The sequence below is a fragment of the Lactuca virosa genome, chromosome 1 (assembly GCF_052849685.1).
Source record: "Lactuca virosa cultivar CGN04683 chromosome 1, Lactuca_virosa_CGN04683_v6, whole genome shotgun sequence".
Classification (NCBI taxonomy): Eukaryota; Viridiplantae; Streptophyta; class Magnoliopsida; order Asterales; family Asteraceae; genus Lactuca; species Lactuca virosa.
In genome coordinates, this window is record NC_136426.1 from 111,575,736 (window position 1) to 111,584,748 (window position 9,013).

At 36.1% G+C, this 9,013-nt stretch overlaps 1 long non-coding RNA gene across 2 annotated transcripts; it reads left to right on the plus strand.

The window, feature by feature from the left end:
- Positions 1-7,420: 7,420 nt before the first annotated feature.
- LOC145106199 (uncharacterized) lies at positions 7,421-8,458 on the plus strand. Of its 2 annotated transcripts, none has more exons than XR_013707492.1 (2): positions 7,421-7,878; positions 7,975-8,458. It is a non-coding gene; the product is annotated as an uncharacterized LOC145106199 (long non-coding RNA). The 2 variants fall into 2 exon arrangements; XR_013707493.1 differs by having other exon boundaries at positions 8,079-8,458.
- Positions 8,459-9,013: the final 555 nt, after the last annotated feature.

A 9,013-nucleotide genomic window follows, 5' to 3' on the forward strand; every position in this document is an offset into this window, starting at 1 on the left:
TGGCCCAAGATAATCCGAGCCCAAAACTGAAGCCCAAAACGAAAAGGCCCAAAATTGTCGCGTACGCGGGGCGTACTCCGGGGGTACGCTCAGTGTACACAAGGATACGCAGAATCCACCATCGGGGTGGTAGATTGGGTATGAGGGGTGTACACCTCCCTACGCGGGGCATACACTCGTAAGACTCAATTTATTTGAATCACAGGTGTCAATATGAAGTTACATTACACTGAGAGATTAAGGAGATATAAATCACTAGTGATAATGAATGTAAGTTCTGTTTATGCTTATGTTTTTGTATTGACGATGACATCCCAATGTTTTAAAATGAATAAAAATACATTTTTTTGAAAATGCTTTGATAACGTATTTATCATGTTTTTCTGGGAACAAATTCTGCAACACTTTTATTTAAAATGTTACTCTGATTTTTAAACAAAGCATAAACAAAATCGGTCTTTTCTGGCCGTGAAAATGGAGATGTCACAACCTAGACTTGTTTGTACCCTATAAATAGTCATGTAATATTCATTTTAGGGTTAAGAGGCAAGATGTAGTCGCTAAATGTGATGAGGTTTCTTAGGTAGAATATATAGATTTCAATCTTTTCTTTTAGTGTAATTTCCTCATCATAGTTGAATAAAATATCTTGTTCACCAAATACATCTTCTTGATTGTGTTCGTTCTAAAATTTCGCATCATCAAATCGTTCTTGTGATTTTTCCCCAACATCCAAAACTCCACTAATTACACCACTTCAAGATCTAGAATCAACTTTTCATAAAATGAAAGACAAGAAAGTCGAAGAGTCAATTAGCAGTTTTCAATCGGACAAGGATTTTGAAATCTTTGAAAGAATTCCAAACGCAAAGGGCATTGGTTACGAGGCAAGAACAGAGACTGATTCGGGCGAAGACATAAAGTGAGAGGTTGAAGAGATGGCTGACATTCCGAGAATGACTTGAGAGATTACAAGAAGAGGATACGCGAGGATAATGGACTAGGTCTTGTATAAGAAGCAAAAGGATGAGAAATATAGACGAACTAATCGAGGCTATTACCAAAAGGAAGAACCACCTCCCGAGAAGAAAGTGGATTTTGAGTCAATACTTCATTGATTTATGGAAGCCTCTGAGAAAAGACATGATATTGCTAATGCTAATGTGAGAAACCATCAAGCTTCCATCAAGAACATAGAAACTCAACTTGGGCAATTAACAACACTTGTCAACGAGCGGTTACCTCTTAGAAATCCTGACCCAAAATCACAACATCAAGTAATGGAAATTCTTACTGAACAGAAGGTTCATTTTAAGCCATTAATGACCCATGTTACTGCCATTATAAATCCAAATTTGTATTTGGAAGAAAAGAAGCCCGAAGCTAAAAAAGCAAAATGTGAGTCGTGTTTTGATGATTCACCACATCGTGGTGACTTTGCCATGCCGTAGCAACGGGAGAACGAAAATTTTTCTCCTTTAAATTTATATCAGCTTCCATTACCATTCCCATCTCTAGCCCTTAAGAATAATCTGGTGCCGGAACAAAAGAAGTTCATGGAACAAGTGTCACCCCTCTCGATAAATGCTCCATTCCTCCAATCCATGGCTAAGCTTCCTAAATTTGCCAAGGATGTGATAACTAATTGCAAGGAATTGGAAAAAGTATCTACTATCGTGCTTAATGAGTTATGTTCAGCTGCAATCATCAATGGGTTGCCAATAAAACTAGGAGATTCGGGCCAACTAACTTTGCCTTGTGAATTTGGAAATTCTACTTCTATAAATGCTTTAGCCGATTTGGGGTCAAGCATCAATCTTATGCCATATTCTTGGTACAAGAAACTCGGTCTACCAAATATTCAAAATAAACAAATGACACTTCGAATGGCGGATCATTCAATCACTAACCCACATGGAATCATTGGTGATTTGTTGGTAAAAGAGAGGAAATTCATTTTTCTGGTTGACTTTGTGGTTCTCGACATGAAAGAAGATGAAGACCTTCCCATAATTTTGGGAAGACCATTCTTGAGTACCACAAGAGCCTGTTGAGTATTTGAGATATTGAAACTGATTTGGCATTTTTGGTTATTTAGGGAAGCCTTTTTAGGGTTTTATATTTTTGGTAAATATTTTATTTTCCCTATAAATAATCATTAGGTTAGCTTGTGATGTAAGCTTTTCCCAGAAAATGGGTTCTATGTACGTTCAAATCCAAATTATTGAGAATCAGAAACTTTTTCAGTTTACTTGCACATTATGGTGATCGATTCATGATTGTTCTTCAGATTCTGCATTTGTCATCTCGTTTTTTGTTCCAACAAGTGGTATTAGAGCGGGTCTTTGAAGATCAATATGATTTTTGAAGTATCGGTTCTGGATTTGATGAATTTCTACACATGTTATTAAAGATTCTTGTATTTTGGTGTTTTGGAATCAAGCTTCAAATTCAAGCTATTGTTCATGGAAATTTATGAAGTTTGTTATTGTTCATCATGGTAACTTCGATCCAAATTTCTTTTTATTCTTCATTTGTTTTTGGATCTGATCTGGTTTCTTACTCTAAACCAAATCATTTATCCCAATTATTTTTGATCCATATTCTAGATCTGATTACTATTCATTCAGTCGACCCCATACAGTTCATTTGTTCTTGAGCCCATTATTGTCGATTATTGTTCATTTGTTTAGCCCATATATTGTTGTTTGAAATCGTAAGTTCTGAATCACGTAAGTCAAAATCCTTCGTTCAAATTAAGTGTTTCGTTCTTATGTTCTGCTGGATTTCATAATTCTCAAATCTTGTTTGATTTACTAATCGATTTGTTCTTGAATCTGGTTTCATGTATCTATCTGTTCATGACTTGTTCACATCCGAGTTTTTAGATCTGTTCAACATCGAGTTTGCTTGTTGATTTTTAATGATTTTTCTGGATGTTATAGAACATAAATCATCTCTTGTTATTGTTATGATCGATTGTGATTTTGGGTTCCAGAATTGCCATTCAATGTTTTTGAGTTTGAAGAATTAGATGAAGAACGGATGAAGAAGGATTGTAATTTTGGTTGAAAATGAGTTTGATCTGGAAATCGATTTGTGTAAATCAATTTGGTGTTTGTTAATTATTTGAATTGGAACTGAAAGTGATTGTCTCTTTTCTGAATATTGATATCTCGTAAATTGGTAAAATCGGAATCGTGTTGTTAACTGGTACGAATCGGAACTAGACGGGACATTCATCGGAACTAAGGAAATAAGTGGTCAAAATCGGAACCATTCTCGTGGTAATATATGATTTGGCAATCGGAATGAAAGTCAAGCAATCAGAACTTAAATCACAATAGGAATTACGAAGTCAATCAGAACAATGGTGCTTGGAATGAATGTGATCGGAGTGGAAGAGTTCGGAACTAGAATCGTGTTCGGTATTGATCGGAACAAATATTTTGAACCGAACAAGAAGGGAGAGTCATCAGAATTGAGGGAATATGAAGTTAATTTTGGAACTGTTTCTCACGTTAATGGATGTTTTCTCAATTGAAATCATGGTCTCGGAATCGGAACTCAGATCAACGATCGAAAATAATTTGGTATTCGGAACTTATTTTGATATCGGAATCGGAACTCATGTTACAAGTCGTTGTTGCTGTTCACATTTATTAGTTCAAAAGGGGAAAAGGAATGTTGATTTATCATTTTGGTCCCCTATCTTTATGCAAAGTGACAATTTTAACCCAACTTTCGAAATAATTACGAATTCAAGGGCTGATCAACAAAATTGAATTTTTCATGAACATATTTTTTTTTTCATGAACAATAATTATTGGATTCCAACAAGTCTTGGCGGTTCGGAAGGTTATGTTTTGCAAAAAGTCACATTTTTTGTCGACCTTTTCGTATTTTAAATTTCAATGCTTATTCCATTTTGTCGAGGGGGGAGCATAGAAATGATTTATCCGATTCAAGATCATTCGCATGACCACTTGAAGGTTTTATAATCATTTTGTTGATTATATAAAGGGGGAGAATTTGACATGGCCATTCGAAATTAGATTGTGACTTTTCAAATTGGAGGATTTTTGATGAAGCTTGTGGTAGCGTTATGAAAGTGGGTGTATCATTTTTAGGTATTGATGAAATTTAAGACGGGGATCCCAAAGGTTCTACCAATAACCATGGTGCTTTGACTGACTCTGACTTTTAGACATTTCTCGATCAAGTGACGTTACGAATATTGAATTTGATTTATTACATGATATTTTTTGGTGGCTTATATCATTAGCATATTTGAAGATCATTGTGACTTGGAGGGCGAATTCTTCAAGATAAGAAGTAATTTTGTTTCTTAATTCTGAAATGGGTTTTTATGGCGGGTTTGGTTTTCTTGACAATCTTTGGGATTGCATTAGAAGATGAAGTTGAAAAATATTACTTCTAAGCCCTTGGGAGGTTGAAGATGATATTTTTACTTTGGTGCTTGGTTTCATATTTCTATATCCTAGAACCCGGTTTCGAAGACTATTGAAGAATCAAGATTCGTGGATTGCTTTGATATTCCTCGTCACAAGATCTTTTCTTATTTGCTAGAGGCTTGTTTTGGAAGTTGAAGCCTTGTCATCCATTCCATACTTTGAGGGGGAGAATGTAAGGTTCAAAGTATTCCATGGATGATGACAAGGGGCCTCCTTTTATGACATATGGGCTATAGGCCTAGACTTGTTTGTACCCTATAAATAGTCATGTAATATTCATTTTAGGGTTAAGAGGCAAGATGTAGTCGCTAAATGTGATGAGGTTTCTTAGGTAGAATAGACAGATTTCAATCTTTTCTTTTAGTGTAATTTCCTCATCATATTTGAATAAAATATCTTGTTCACCAAATACATCTTCTTGATTGTGTTCGTTCTTAAATTCCGCATCATCAAATCGTTCTTGTGAATTTTCCCCAACACCTTATGGACTCATTTCCCCTCACCTCATCAACCTCCATCCTTCTTGATAAGTTTTGCAACCCTAGTTCACCTTGAGAAGCTATTTCAAGCTTAAGAGTTTGTGTTTTGTGCTTAGAAGAAGAAGGAAGGAAGCTAAGTTCATCTTGGAAGAGTGAAGCAGTTCGGATATGGGGTTTCTACATCATTTGAAACATTTTTAAGGTATAAAGTTTGTAACTTTACCCCTTTATCATATAGATATAGATTTGGATGTCTTAATGATGCTTTTTGGTCCCAAAATGTTAGATCTTGAGCATGGCATGTTCTTGACTCATTAAGTTGTCCTTTCAGACCCTAGGAGGGTTCTTCAGTCATAAAAATGGAGTCCTAATGGTTAGTTATGTCCCATGCGTGTTTTGGAGAGTCTTAAGGCATTAAGATGTTGGGGTTTTATGAATTAAGCACTTATTGAGAATGCAAGGTCATAAAGTTGGAGACTTTATGACTCCTAATGACATTTTGACCTTGGATCTGCATTTGGACATGTTAAGTCACTACATTAAGCACTTAATGGGATAAAAAGGAAGTCTGGGGGTTACGTCATGCGTACTTGGTTTTACGCCCAACATACGCGATCAACAGCTGTATTTTGATCAGCGGAGGAGTACGCCTAGCGTACCTCCAGAGTATGCCCCGTGTATGCTTGCTGAGTTGACTCAGCTGAGGTGACTCGTCAGGGTTGACTCGGTTGGGTTGAATCAGTTGATTTATGGACTTTGACCAAGTTTGACCAATTTTGACCTTAAGGGTATTTTGGGATTTTGATGGAGATTGGTCATTTGGTTGGAATAGGTGTCGGTTAGAGCTAAGATTCGGAGTCGGGACCTCATTAGATTTTGTCCAGTTTGTGAGGTGAGTTTTCCTCACTGGACTTGCGAGTCGAAGGCACCAAGGCCGGCCCTTTGAATTTGATATCCTTTTATGTGATAGTGTGTTATTTTGCTGTAGTGATCAGTTAGATCGGTATCATGGTATATAGGATGATGTTATGCTTAGTAATCTGTAGATCTGTCTAACTGTCTGTAGACTGTTTATATGATTATCTGTTATATATGCACATATTTGGTTGGTGGTTTAGGCTTTACTGCTTTGTGTGTAAGCCAACAGACCGGGGGCATACCAACCCGATGGTTGATTGGGCCCGAGGATATTCCATCCTGAGGATGACATGACCCATTGTAGATTGGCATTCCAACCCGATGATTGATTGGGCCTGGGGTATTCCAACCCGATGGTTGACTAGACCCATAGTATATTGGCATTCCAACCCGATGGTTGATTGGGCCTAGGGTATTCCAACCCGATGGTTGATTGGACATGACATGTTGTTATTATATATGTTATCTGTTTAAGTGTTGGTACTTTGGGGGAACTCACTAAGTGTTGGCTTACAGTTTTGGGTTATGTTTCAGGTAGTTCGAATTACCGCAGGAAGGCGAAGGCATGAGTGTACATATCCTCTTGTTTATGACTTATGATTTTGGGAGACTTTGATGTTCGAAAATGTTTTGAAAACTATGTTTGTAAATAATTTGTGACTTTGGGTTGGTTTTAAAGGGTTATCTATAGAAAAGTCTCAAACTTTTTTCAAAAGTTTCAATAAAGTTCTAAAAGTTTTTTTTGAACAAAAAAGTCCCAATATTTTGAAAAAATCATATAATCTATCATTTGCTGTTCAAATATAAAAAATGACTTTTTCGTAAATTTAGGCAAAAAATCAAAATATTTGGACTTTTCTGTTCAAAAAAAAACTTTTAGGACTCTAATGAAACTTTTGAAAAAAGTTTGGGACTTTTCTGTAGATAACCTTGGTTTTAAAAGTTAAATTTCTGTGATTTTTATGGGTGTTACAACTAGTTGTTTCACAATAAAATAACCATAATACATATACGAAAAGTTTATACTAGTTATTTGTAACAATATGTTAAATTGTTAAATAACATTTTTATAAGCTTGGTTTAGTGTATTTACGCATTCGGTTTCTTTTGAGAAACTTGTCGTGAGAAACCGCAAATCCACCGTTCTTGAACATTGAAATACTCTCGGGACTGTTTCGTAACAAATTTAAACTATTGGGGAGTGTTTGGTAATTTAATTAACCAAAATAAGACTACTTTGGTTAAAATAAATAAAGGAGGGACTAAAATGGTTCAAATAGGATTAATGTTTGAATATTGGGATCTGTTTTGCTAAAAATAACAAAGGTGGGGCTTTTTCTGAATAAATGGGTCCAATATTTAGGGTTTGAGGCTTATATTAAAAGAGAATGTCGCAGCAGGGATTATTTAGTCATTTCTTGAAACTAAAAAGGATTTTGGGCTTATTGTATAAGGAAATCTCATGGAGGGGCCGTTTTTGATTAATGGCCCAAACTTAAACTAATTTAGGGCTTTTTGTTCCTGATTCCATTCATTGATCGGGCAAGGAAAAGAGAATACGAACGGATGAACAGATGAATGAAGGCGACGAGAGGGAAAAACACGAAGGTAGATGAACAAAAATGGCGAGAAGGAAGCACGAAGGCGCGGCTCTGCATCCGGGTCCTTGTTCGTCGCAGACCACGAAGAAGACCGAAGGAAAATGAAGTTCGTAGGCGGCTAATCCGGAGGTTTTGGGTCGATTCATCGCGAAGGGAGTGTCTCTGGGAGTCGACGGGGCCGAAGAGACGGAGGGAAGAGCAGCGAAGCTGCGCTCTTCTCGACCGGTTGCGAGGTGCGAAGTCCGGGCGTCGCAAGCAGCGGTAACAGCGAAGACGAGACCTTCGGAGGTCTGTGGTCGATGGGAACAGAAGAGAAAGAAGACGAGGGGAAAGGGGGTCTCCAGTCTTTGGCCGGTCGCGAAGGGGTAACGAGGGCAGACCGAAAAGAAGTCTTTGATGGGCAAGGTAAGCAGCGACTTGCTTCATTTTTATTTTATTTTATTATTATTTTTTTTTTTTGTTTTTGTGATTTGGCATCCAACCCAAAGGAATATGATGCAGGCAGAAAATTCGATCAAAGGGGGTGTTTGTTTGATTTTTTTTTCTTCTGTTTTGACTGAAATCAATGGAGTTTTTGGTGGGCTTTTGGGTTTGATTTTGGACAGGGAATGGAATGAAGAACGAATGATGGTGATGTTGCTCTTGTGTTTGCACTGGACACGAAAACACCCTCATCAGGGGTGTGTACTTGGATGGAAATGAAGAAGATGAAGGAAAGACGGGGCTTGGTGTTTCAGAGTTTCAATTGAAGAGTTTATAACATGTTTGCTTAGAGTGTGTTTTTGTATAACATGATTTTTCTATAGTGTGTGGTTTTGTATAACATGATTTTTCTCTAGTGTGGTTATGTAGAAAAATGATTTTCTGCACATGTGGTTAAATCAAGTTATGAGAGGTATGGGTATGATTTTTGGGAATATTTTGGGTTTGTTTAAGATTTGTTCTTCAAGATTTGAGTTGATAACATAAATGATTTTTTGGTTAACTTGTATAAATCATTTTGGTTAAACTTGTAGAGATCATTTTGGCCAAGTATATACTCCTTTAATTGTAGTAGTTATACACACATGTATGAGTATTTTGATAATAAGGTGCATATCATACATGTGCTTGTCTATGTATTAGTTTAATTATTTATGTATTTGTTTGGTTTGGTATGTATTATTGGTTGTTTTCCTCTTGTATACATATATATGTTTACTTAAGACTTTTTCAAATCATTTCTTGATAAATATAATCTATTTTCTTTTGTGATGAGTTTGTTATATAAATTGGGTATTACATATATATAAATCAAACTCATATGTTACGAAATATGAAACTGTTAATTTGTTAAATCTTGGTCTCTTAAATTTAAAATTGATACATATATTATGTACATTTCTGAACATTTAATCAACCACATGTAATTGATTGTGACACATGTCTCATACCCGTATATACATACATATATATAGTCGTTCACGAATTTATAAATGTTGGCTATTTCCATCGTTAAAAATCCACAACAACCGGTTTAGATTCTTATATTTTCCAGAAT